Source organism: Scyliorhinus canicula, chromosome 2 (assembly GCF_902713615.1).
Source record: "Scyliorhinus canicula chromosome 2, sScyCan1.1, whole genome shotgun sequence".
Lineage (NCBI taxonomy): Eukaryota > Metazoa > Chordata > Chondrichthyes > Carcharhiniformes > Scyliorhinidae > Scyliorhinus > Scyliorhinus canicula.
In genome coordinates, this window is record NC_052147.1 from 245,565,255 (window position 1) to 245,578,240 (window position 12,986).

Below are 12,986 nucleotides of genomic sequence, written 5' to 3' on the forward strand. Positions count from 1 at the left end.
CCAAATGAGGCCTAACTAAGGTCCTGTACAGCTGTAACAAGACTTGCCAAATTTTATATTCAATGCCCCGACCGATGAAGGCCAGCATGCCTTCTTCACCACCTTATCCACATCAGTTGCCACTTTCAATGATTGGTGGACATGTACGCCCAAATCTCTCTGCCTGTCAGTACTCGCAAGAGTTCTACCATCTATTGTGTAATTCCTACATTTACTGGACCTTCCAAAGTGCTTTACCTCATACTTGTCCAGATTAAATTCCATCTGCCATTTCCCCGCCCAAGACTCCAACCAGTTTATACCCTGCTGCATCCTCTGACAATCCTCTTCACTATCCGCATCTGGTTCATCCCTTAGCATCTTGAGGGCTGGTTTAGCTCAGTGGGCTATATAGCTGGTTTGTAATGCAGAACAAGGCCAGCAGCACCCGAACAGGCACCGTAATGTGGCGACTAGGGGCTTTTCACAGTAACTTCATACTTGTGACAATAAAAGGTTATTATTATCTCCACCAATTGTTGTGTCGTCCACAAACTTACTAATCAGACCAACTACATTTTCTTCCAAATCATTTATATGCACTACAAACAACAAAGGCCTCAGAACTGACCCTGTGGAATGCCAGTAGTCAGCGTTCCATTCAGAAAAGTAGCCTCTGTTTTCTGTGCCCAAGCCAGTTCTGTATCCAACTTGCCAGCTCTCCTCTAATCCCATGTGGCTTCTCCTTCTGTGCCAGTCTACCAGCAGGAACCTTGTCAAAGACTTTACTAAAGTCAATGTATACAACATCTACTACCTTTCCCTCATCTATCAGGCGGGATTCTCCCACAACTGGCCAGATGGCTTGACGCCGACATCAAGAGCGGCGCGAACCACTCCAGCGTTGGGCCGCCCGGAAGTTGCGGAATCCTCCGCACGTTCGGGGGCTAGGCTGGCGACGGAGGGGTTGGTGGTGTACCAACCGGCGCCGAAGGGCCAGCACAAGTTGGGAAAGAGTTCCCCCACGGCACAGGTCCACCCGCAGATCGGTAGGCCCCGATCATGGGCCAGGCCACCGTGGGGGCCCCCAGAAGCCAGATCCACTTACGCCCCCCTGAGGACCCTGCTAGCCGACAAGCTAGATCCGGCCGTGATAGACCATGTCCATTACACGCTGGCGGAACTGGCCAGGAAACGACGACCGCGCGGCCCATCGGGGCTTGAGACTTGCCCGGGGGGGGGGGGGGGGGCGCTGCCAACGGCCCCCGACTAGCACGGTGTAAATCCCGCCCCTGTCCGCAAACTGGCGCTGTAGAATACAGCAGCTGGCGCCGGAGCGGCGGGGCGGGATTCATGCTGCCCCTCCGGGGATTCTCCGACTCGGCGGGGTCGGAGAATCCCTCCCTTCATCTTTGTCATTTCCTCAAAATACTCGATCACATTAGTGAGGCACTACCTCCTCTTCACAAAACCATGCTGCCCATAACTAATGAGTCCATTTGTTTCCAAATGTGAGTAAATCCTGTCTCTACGAATATGTTTCAAAGTTTCCCTACCACTGACATAAGGCTTACTGGCTTCTGGATTTACTGGATTATCCCTGCTGGCCTTCTTAAACAATGGAACAACATTGGCTACTCTCCAGTCCTTTGGAACTTCACCTGTAGCCAATAAGGATAGAAAGATTACTGTCAAGGCCCCAGCAATTTCCTCCCTTGCCTCCCACAGTATTCTGGGATAGATCCCAACAGGCCCTGGGGACTTATCTACTTTAATGCTTTTTAAGATGCCCAACATCTCTTCTTTATTAATATCAACAGGACTCAGAATATCCACACAGTCTACCCTCTACTCTTCATCCACCAAGTCCTTCTTTTTGGTAAATACTGGGGCAAAGTATTAATTTAGTATCTCACCCATTTTCTCTGGTTCCATACATAGATTCCCTCCAATATCCTTGAATGGACCAACCCTTTCTCTGGCTGCCCTTTACATATGTATAAAACGCTGAAGGAATTTCCTAATCCTGTTTGCCAACAACATTTCATGACACCTTTTAGCCTTCCCAACTCATACCTTAAGTTTCTTCCTACTTTATTTATATTCTTCAAGGGTTACATCTGTCCAAAGCCTTTTAGACCTTACGAATGCTTTCTTTATCTTTTTCACAAGATTCATAATATCTCTCATTGTTGGAGGGAAGGAAAACCTCAAAGTCTGTTCTTGACTGCATGGTGTTGGTAAAACGTTGTTTATTTCGGAATAGCTGTGTGCAGACAGGAGAGGCAAGTTCTGCTGCTATCCTGTAGCTTGCAAAAGCCAGCTTTGCCTGTCCTCAGAATTACATGCATATATATTTAAAGTTCTTCAGAGTCACAAGCCGATATTGACGTCACTGAAACTTTCAGAACAATACAACGTGATCAGTATGCATATTGTCTGGTCCCCGTAATGGGAAAATGATTAAAGAGGGAGGGAGGAGAAAGGGGGAGGGAGGAGAAAGGGGGAGGGAGGAGAAAGAGGGAGGGAGGAGAAAGGGGGAGGGAGGAGAAAGGGGGAGGGAGGAGAAAGGGGGAGGGAGGAGAAAGAGGCCCAGGGGGTGGGGAGGCAGAATTAATCCAAATTCCTGCTTATTTCCTCAGACTCTTCAAAAGGTTGTTTCTCCGCAGGATTAGAAAAGGTGCCTTGATAATTCCTGCGCTGCGAATTATAAAGGCAGAACCCAGAAACTTTGCCAAAAGTTTTTCCCTCTCTCTCAGCGCGTTTTTCCTGATGTTGTGAAACTGACCTGAAATCGCAGAGGCTGAAGCTGAAATAGACAAATCCAGACACATCTCCCACCCCGGGATCCCAGCATTTCCCTCTGCATTCTAACCAGGCAATATTCCTGGGTTTAGGCAGATTGCAATATACTCACCAAAGCCCTGCTCTCAGCCAGAGGACGGACGGGACTCCCTCTCTCTGTCTCTCTCTCTCTGTCTGTCCCCACAAGCTCCCTCTCTCTCTCTCTCTCTCTCAAACAAAGACAAGGCAGCTGGGAGGAAGGGGAGCCTTGAGGAAGATCTGCTGATGCCCCCATCCAATGGATGCCCGGGGCCAACGCACCGTCGCCCCCCCCTCTGCACGCCGCTGCCCCCTACCCCAACCCCCTACCCCTACCCCCCTACCTCTACCCCTACCCCTATCCCCCACCCCCACCCCTACCCCCCCACCCCCCCACCCCTAACCCCCCACCCCCTCCCCCCCACCCCTCCCCCCCTCCCCCACCACTACCCCCCTCCAACGTCGCTACCCCCACCCCTACCCCTACCCCCCACCCCTACCCCTACCCCCCTTCCCCCCTCCAATGCCGCTACCCCCCTTCCCCCCTCCAAAACTGCTACCCCCCCTTCCCCCCCTCCAACGCCGCTACCCCCCCTTCCCCCCTTCCCCTCCAACGCCGCTATCCCCCCTCCAGCGCTGCTACCCCCCCCTCCAGCGCAGCTACGCCCCCTCCAGTGCTGCTACCCCCCCAGCGCCGCTCCCCCCCCCTTCCCTTCCCCCCTCCAACACGCCACTTCAGCAGCGGCTGAAACTGACGCGTACAGCGTCACTCCGCTGCTGGCCCTTTCGGGACGGGAGATTTAGGGCCTATAAGCAGGCCCCGACGCCGGAGTCACCAGCGCCGCTTTTGCCCGCCGGTAATGGGCGTCACGTAAGTCTTCGGTGAATTTCGCCCCAGGTTACAGCATGAGCTGCTTTGTTATCTCAAGGCCTGTGTGATAATGGCTGTCTGCATTCCAAATAACTTTTGCCTGCAGTTAACCCTTTGAGGGCCTTCTGCTGTATCATTTTGTAGCATTTCATTACATTACTTTGCTTTTTCTCATGTTCCTTGGGTTTTATCATCAGATCTTCATTTTTCAAATGACATCTTTCGCATTTTTCTTAACACCTTTCAACGGCCTTTTCCCTGTGTCAGTTTCTGCAAGGTCCGTGCTGCAGCCCTTGTATATTTGCCAGCTGCAGCCTGTCTCTGTGTTGACCAATTTCCCACTGTGCACTGCCCAGACCTGTAGGGTGGCAAGCTGGCTGTTTGGCTCGCCCTCCCCTCCCCCCGCCGCTACCGCCGCTCACTCACTCAGCAGTCAGGACGCCAGGTTCACAATTTGTGAGTGCACAAATGAATTGCACTGTTGGGAACTCGGCTCATCAGAGGCAGTGAATCGTGGAGGCTCAGCAGCATCAGATGTCAGGCCCGCTAATGATATGTCGACTGTGCTTTCAGCCTGTGCAGCGTGCGCTGCATTTACGCCATTTTCAGGGTGCCGGAGCATCTCGATTTGGCGTCAAACTGGCGCCTTCCATGACTTCTGCATCGGAAGCTATTCTCCACCCAATCATGTTTCCCGATTTTGGCATCAGCAAACGGAGAATCCAGCCCTTTATTTCCAGGTGTCGATACAGAAGAAGACAGATTTGGAATGATTTGGAACCTTGATCCGTGATGTGGTGGACAATGAGACAAAGGAGAAAGAAGTAATCATGCATAGCTTTCCCTGCATTGGTGAAATGAGAGTAGTGGTATCGTCCACCAAGTGGTAATTTCTGTGCAAACTGAATCTCAAAGGGAAACTTGGCAAGCTATCACAACCATTTTTTTTAAGAAGATCTGTGTATTGAAGTCAAGAGCCAAAGGTTCAACTATGGGGCAGCACGGTAGCATGGTGGTTAGCATAAATGCTTCACAGCTCCAGGGTCCCAGGTTCGATTCCCGGCTGGGTCACTGTCTGTGTGGAGTCTGCACGTCCTCCCCGTGTGTGCGTGGGTTTCCTCCGGGTGCTCCGGTTTCCTCCCACAGTCCAAAGATGTGCGGGTTAGGTGGATTGGCCATGCTAAATTGCCTGTAGTGTCCTAGAAAGTAAGGTTATGGGGGGGTTGTTGGGTTACGGGTATAGGGTGGATACGTGGGTTTGAGTAGGGTGATCATTGCTCGGCACAACATCGAGGGCCGAAGGGCCTGTTCTGTGCTGTTATGTTCTATGTTCTATGTTCTATTACTTTGAAATTTTTTAAATATTACATGAAAACATTTATTAACAAAATAAATGAAAACATAACCACACAAGATTACATTGACACAGTTAAAGTTAGTCTTACAGAAAATACCTCAAAAAGATTTCTACTTGGTTTGACTCATAATTTAACATCCATTCAAGCGACATTCTCACAAAAATCTAATAATATCACCACAAGGCATCCACTGTTGCTGGCGGGAAGAGATGTCCCAGGGCTTCTCCACTGCTACTCTGCGACAGAAAATACCAAAAACATTCAAACCAAACCCTACTTCCTGAAAAAACAGGACATTTATCTGGGCTGTCTGAAAATTGCTTCACTGTGTTTCATTTCACAACTCTCTCCCATCACAGAACACCCCGCACCCCCCATGAGTTCTGACATGGTCAGCCAAAAACATCTACCAATCAGTCTTTAAATATATTATTCTCTTTCACATTGTCCTATTTCTGAAATTTACTTTTCCTAGAAAATAAAAATCTTTTATATTCTCCTTATGGCCATCACTTTTGCGTAAAATAATAATTGATAATATTACCTTATTTATTAATGATCTTTTCCCCGTTATAAACCACTTTTTTTATTTCCCTTTCACATTTAACAACTGAACACAGCAAGCCTTCTTTACCTCACAAGTCAAATTTTGACCCAAATATTAATTCCATATTATACATCCAAATTGGCCCTATTCACTTCAAATACCTGCCTTTCACACCCAATAATACTGTTTTATTCACAGCAGCAAGGCAATATGAGATTCAAGTTCAAGGGGTGAACATGAATATAGTTTGGGGAGTTTAGATGGAGGGAAAGATTAAGTGGGGCAATGAAAGACAACAATGAGTTGAGGTTACAGGAGGTTATGGCCAAGGCATAGAATTGAGCAGAGCATACAGGAGGGAGTTAATATCTTATGGCTGCAGATCCGACTGGAATGTTTCAAAGTTTCAGAATCCAAGTCAAGGTCAAGTTCCAAACCTGTTTTAACACAGATAAATGCTCAGGGTGAATCAAAACATTCCTTTTGTTGAACAACAGGATTCCTGAGGAGACGGATTGGACGGAGAATAGCCTCCGACGCCCGTCACAGGAGGCGCCGGTTTGACACCAAATTGAGATGCTCCGACACCCGAAAAATAGCGTAAATGCTCCGCCCGCCGTGCGGGGTAAAAGTACATTAAGCATATCATTAGCGGGCCTGACACCCTGGGCTGGATTCTCCAATTTTGAGACTAAGTGCCGATGCCGGCATAGGAACTGTGGTGTTTCACGTGAGGAAAAACGGCGCAACAGGTGTACCGATTCAGCAATCCAAATGGGCTCGCACCGCCGCCACGTGAAACGCAACTGGTTCCAAGCAAACCGGTGGCGGATTAGGCGGGTCAGTGATTGCTGCACATGAGGCTCGTACGCCGCAGCCGCACTTCGCGATCCTTCCTCCCCCACACATACCATTCCAGTCAAGATGGTTGCAAGGAGAGCAGCGCCTGTTCAGGGACGCTGAGCTGTAGACCCTTCTGGACTCCATGGGGGTGAGGCAGATGACCCTGTACCCCGGCCCGAGAGGAAGGCCACCAGGTGTCATCATTCGTCGTACCTGTACGCAGGTGGCAGAGGCGGTCAACGCCGTGGGCAACATTGTCTGGACTGTCCAGCAGTGCTGGGAGAGACTGCATGACCTCGTCAGGGCAGCCAGTGTGATTCGGCTGCTACGTGCCCCTGGGACTAACCCCGCCCGTCCACACACCCGTAACCCTACCCCAACCCCCCAGGAGAAGTCTCGCTGGGAGCGAGAGATGACCGGTGGGGGACCACCGCCCCTCACCAAGCCCCAGCAGAGGGCACTGGACTTGGTTGGCGGCCCAGAGGAAAGCGAGGTGGAGGTCGGCGGCAGGCAAGCAAGTGCAACCCCCTGCTTAGTTGCAGATCTCCATGACACATGTGTTCCCCCCCACACCCCACACCCTATCCCCCCCCACCGCAATCCCCCGCAACCCATATCCCCCCGACCCCTGCTGTCCCTCCTAAACCACAGTGTGTGACTATAACCCGTATACAGTGGACAAATTACCACAAGTTGCTTAATATGGTCATAGCTTATTACACGCATACACATACAAGTTGCACTCTAAACTAACACACAGGAACAACCCTAACTTCACATCCAGTAAACTGGAAAGTACATAGCACATGTGGCCTCATCTGGAATCTGTCGTCTGGCAGTCCTGGAGGTCTGTCGCTGGTCGCCTGTGTCCCCGGCTCTGGTCCCTCTGTGGATTGTGCAGATGTCCCTCTCCTTGGCTGGTGACGGTATCACCACTGTTGCCGTCGGTGGTCGAGAGAACAAATGGCAGAGCAGACTCAAAGGTACGAATGGACCCTCCTGCGTTCAACCGCCATGTCCCGAGGCCTGCAGCCTTTGAACATTTGCAAGCTGAAGTCCATTCGTTTCCCTGTGATACCCAATGTCTTTGCGGGCGGCCATTTCAGAAGTCCACAGATCCCCCTGCTGATCCTTAAGGCGAAGCGTGGTGAATCACACACTCGGAGCAATACATGCCTTGCATCCCCTGGCACTTGCCCATCAGGTAAGATCTTAACTCGACATGCTCAGTGTGTTGTTCCTCGTGTCTTAATAAAGCTCGTAGTCTCAAAGTTGGAGAAGATTCTTTATTGTGAATTTGTTCTGTCTTCAGAGCTTAACTAATGGCTACCTCAAATGCTGCCTGCCTGCCTGTATGTCTGTGTCCTGCTCCCAGTTCTGCCTTCTGTGAAGTGTGTCATCACTTCCTGTCCCTGTGTATATATAGCTCTCCCGTGCTCCCTCTAGTGCTTGCTCAGTTGTATTGCATCTACTCAGATCTACAATTACCACATTCCCCCCTTTTTTCTTTACATAATTTTCTGTACATCGTTAAAGAAAATTGTACAAAACAGTTACTTATGACATGTGCATCTATACAAGTGTGGTGTTATTGTATATTTTACAAAGCCAATTTATATTTATGAGTCCAATCTTAATAAAAACATTTATGAGTCCAAACATGATGAATTTGCTCATTGAGTTTTTTCTTTTGTTGTTATTGACGTTGTGATATTGATATTGCAACTCTGTTGTGAATTCTGTCGGTGTTCTTGTTATTTTAAGTAACCAATACGTCATCCCATGGTGTTTGCGTGGTCGAACCACTGATGTTGACTGACATGGACTTTTTTCTGTGCTTGTGGTGTCGATTTAGTATGTCATCTGCCTTGAAAGCTGGTGTGCTTGCTTGTTCTGGAGCAGATGTGAGTTTGTGCGATTCATTGTCATCCCATGGCATGTTTGTAGTCTTGTCATTGTTTTGCAGTGTGCTGTGGCATTGTCCTTCATGTGCAGAATTGTACCATTTTGTACAAGTCGTTGTTTCATTGCTGTTGTTTCTGTCGTTCCTGTCTTTGTTGTTTTCGTTGCCGTTCTTGTTGCTGTTTTTGTCGTTTCTGTCTTTGTTGTTGTCGCTATCTTTGTTATTCTTCTTGTTGATTTTGTTGTTCTTCTTGTAGTTTTTGTCGTTGTGCTTGTAGTTTTTGTTGGTGCTGTTGTTGTTCTTGTTTCTGCAGTGCTTCATGCGATTTTTGTTGTTCTTGTCGCGCTTCATGTTACTTTTGTTCTTGCTGTGCTCAATGAGTGTCCCGTGTGGATAATTTGAGTCATTGTCAGTTATTGGTGCGAGTGTCCTTTGTGGAATCTGTTGCATTGAACGTTTCGTCTCGAGAATGGTGAGACTGATCTGATGTTGCATTGATGTTGGTGACATCAGTCATTTGTGGTGGATTTGATTCCTCGTCTTTGCTTTCTTGGTGCTCCTCTTCTGGAGTCAAATTCTTCACAATTTCATTTGACGCGGTCTCTCTGGACTCTTGGCGCTCCTCTTCCGGAGTCAAAATCTGCATGGTTTCTATTGGCATGGTCTCTCTGGACTCTTGGGTGGCCCGACTCTGTGCTTCTGTACAGACAAGCTGAGAACTATCAGTCTCACTGTGATCCTGTACCGAGTGTGGTCACCTTGTCACTGTTTTCGCATGCAGTGGGTAGATGTACATTGTCTTCTTTTTGATTATGTGAGCTTGGTAGACTTTTATAGTCTGCTTACGGTTGCTCAGATACGGCGGGTTGACCTTCATGGTCTTGTTCATGCATGGTGTTCACCAGGGAGTGTTTGCTTGCTTCCCTTTTGGAGTCTTTCATCACTCTCACTGTGGAGCCTGTCATCGCTCTCTCTGTGGAGTCTTTCTGTGCTCTCTGTGTGGCGTCGTCTTCGTCTTGGGTATTGCCGTCATCCAATGTGTTGACGATCTGCCATGCCACCATGGTGTTGGATTCATCTACCACGAGGAGATTCGTGTTGAACTTAGCGACCGTGTCGCTGATGCTGTGATCAGCATATCCGAATAACTCAGCCATGTCTGAGTAGTATTCTTCGAAAAACAAATCATCTTTTTTTGTTTCGGATTTCTTTTTGTTCTCTTCACTTTGGGTGCTGCAGACAGCTTTTTCTAGGGTGTTATGTGAGTTGTTTTCAACTGCTGGTTTAAGTTCAGGCGTTATTTTGTCTTCTGAGGCAAGAAAGTTTGGTTTTACCGCCTTAAGTATCTTGTTTTCAATTATCGGGCATTTCCCTTTTAAGTAGGCGTGGTCCGGATGCTCAGACGTCATGACGCTCGTGACGTCATGCATAGGAATTAATTGCGCATGCTCAAATCGGCCTTCCTTTACTGTGCAGGTTTGTGTCCACTGCGCATGCGCGTCTTTCGCATGCGCATAACGATCCACGACCAAAACGGTTTGAGACTGCGCATGCGCAGCTTGCACATACGCATAACGATCAGCAACAAGAACTTTTTTTAACTGCGCATGCACGGCTAGCTCATGCGCAGAATGATAAATGGGTTATTGTAATTGCGCCTGCGCGGCTTCTGTTCCCTACGCATGCGCAGATGCAGATTGTAGTTCTTTGTCTCCCCAAGACTGTAAAATGTGCTCCGACGCCATTTTACCATGGATTTCAGCGTTTTTTCTTTCTGAAAGTTGTAAGTTACCTTTTCCTTTCGATCTGAGCTGGACCTCAGCGTTTTGGCTTTGTGAAAAATTCAAGGTATTTCTTCTTTTTGATCTGTACTTTTCACTCGTGATTTCTTGTTCTTTTAGTGATTGTTTGAGTTTTGCATCACTCAGTCTCTGTGCAGTTTTGTCTCTGAGCATACCGTGCTGTTCAAATTCCATACAGTACTCTTCAAATTTGTTTAGTATTGTTTGAAAGCTGTTCTGTCTTCATCTTCTGAGTATTTAAATCCATTATATACTTTCCTAGCTTCATGTCCTGCAATGAGCATTGCTATTTCAATTTCGACTGAGGCTGCTGCTACATCATTAGCTATGATATATAAATCGAACATTTGTTTAAACATTTTCCAGACATTTCTTACATTGCCGGTCGTGTCCAGCTGAGGTGGGGTTCCAAGCCACATCCTTGAATAAGCGATGTCTTCCCCAGTCCAATGTCCAGTAGGAGATTCCCATGCCATTTTGTTCTTTCTGCATCTGCAGCAGAGTTGTCCTGTAGTAAGCATCTGAAGCCACTCTTGGTACCATGTGTTGTTCCTCGTGTCTTAATAAAGCTCGTAGTCTCAAAGTTGGAGAAGATGCTTTATTGTGAATTCGTTCTGTCTTCAGAGCTTAACTTACGGCTACCTCAAATGCTGCCTGCCTGCCTGTGTGTCTGTGTCCTCTCCCAGTTCTGCCTTCCGTGAAGTGTGTTGTCACTTCCTGTCCCTGTATATATATTGCTCTCCCGTGCTCCCTCTAGTGCTTGCTCAGTTGTATTGCATCTACTCAGATCTACAATCACCACACTCAGCTCCCGAATACAGAATACAAATAACAAAGACAAATATAAACAGGCATTCCATAACGGACCTAAAACGGGCAGAGAAATGGAGTGTACGTACTGTAAGATACAATTAGCAGTTTAATGCAGAGGTGGGACACCGAAAACCTTACACAGAAGTGAAGGAATACTGTCCGGTACAAACTGCAGAACATACAGACGGTAGTGCAAATCAGTATAAACAGGCTGGCCTTAAAGTTCTATACAGGTCATATACAGGACACTATGGACACTCAGTGCAAAACAAGTATCAGTCCCTGGGAATCGTTGGTCTGGCTGGATTAAAGGGTCCCGTGAGTAAACATGGGTCCCATGTCCTGCCGATCCGTGATCTCTGCTGTCCACCTACTGAATTGGACTGTGAGGATGATGAAGTAGATCAAGGTAAACAGGATCATCATGACCGCCATGTGTGGGCGGAGTCGAACAATGGGGTGTCAACATAGAACATACAGTGCAGAAGGAGGCAATTCGGCCCATCGAGTCTGCACCAACCCACTTAAGCCCTCACTTCCACCCTATCCTCGAAACCCAATAACTCTTCCAAACCTTTTTGGACACTAAGGGCAATTTATCATGGCTAATCCACCTAACCTGGACGTCTTTGAACATTGGGAGGAAACCGGGGCACCCGGAGAAAACCCACAAACCCACGCAGACACGGGAGAACGTGCAGACTCCGCACAGACAGTGACCCAGTGGGGAATCGAACCTGGGACCCTGCCGCTGTGAAACAAAAGTGCTATCCACTTGTGCTACCATGCTGCCCGACGCCAAGATCAGACAGAGCCCTGATCCCAGGAATCATCCCATCAAGTTCTGGCCTGCGCTCTGCATCTCGGGTGACATCCTGGGCCTGCTGTCTCCGGGCGTCCTGGAGGGACCAAGCATAGTTTGTGTTATTATCGCACACCTAATGTCTGCATTCATTCTGGCATACTGTCACCATCCGTGACCCCCCCCCGCCCATTCCACATTTCATCTTAACATGTCTGAACCAAGCACAGCCTCCTCTCGGCTGAGGTTTGGGGTGGTCGAGTCCTGTGTTTGATCACCCCCTTCTTAACACAACCGTATACTGGTTGAGGTCTGACTTAATCAGCCAAACTCCAGTGCGGCCAGCTGTATACAATTTTGGCCAAGGAACACAGAGGTCTGTCCTGAGAGGGAAAGGGAAAGCCTGATTCCCTCATAGCAACAATCACCATTGGGTCGCAAGCGTAAATAGCATGTGGGTTGGGTCCAAACGTACCTCTGCAGAAGAATGTGTGACCTGCGTCACTGAATTCATTTTTCATCCCACAACCAAATGGTGGGGGGTTGGGCAACGGTTTTGCTCTGAAACAGGCCCGAGTGTTTGATAGTGTAAGTAGCCATTCCAGATAGTGGGTTCGGAGGGAGGAGAGGTTAGTGGTGAGAGAGGTGTGTAAGGGCCGTGGCGGGCGAAGAATGTGTGGGGTTCGCAGGTAGGGCGGGGGAAATGCCCACTCTCCACTACCCGACTGTGTTGAAGAACAAGTTGAGTGTGTATTCCGAGGACGCGGCTACTTCCTCCGTGTGAACAGACCAATGGGTTAGAACCGTCAGGAATGGGTTGGTGATATTTTGGGTGTCCAAGGACAGATGACAGGACGAGAGTGTGTGGTTGGTGAGGGACTACACCTATTCTGTAGAAGGTGGGGTGATCCCCACGCACAGCGAAGGTGAAGGTAGGAGACTGATCGGTGGGGAGGGGGGGGGAGCAGATGTTTAGGGAGTGAATATAACAATTGCTGTGAGTATTGGGGGTCGATCGTGGAGTTGTGTGGCAGGCACACACTGTAGTATGGGTTGGTGGTCTGTTATTCGTGGGGCGGGTGTGGATGATCTATATATCAGCTGGTATGTGAAGGGTTAACAGCAGTATCATATGGCGAGACAACCACTAGATGGCAGCACCAGATCTATGTATATAAACTAAGTCAGAGGATCTTCCCGCCTCTTCGTACCAGGAGTGACTAGATAGCAGAGTTTTAGAGAGAT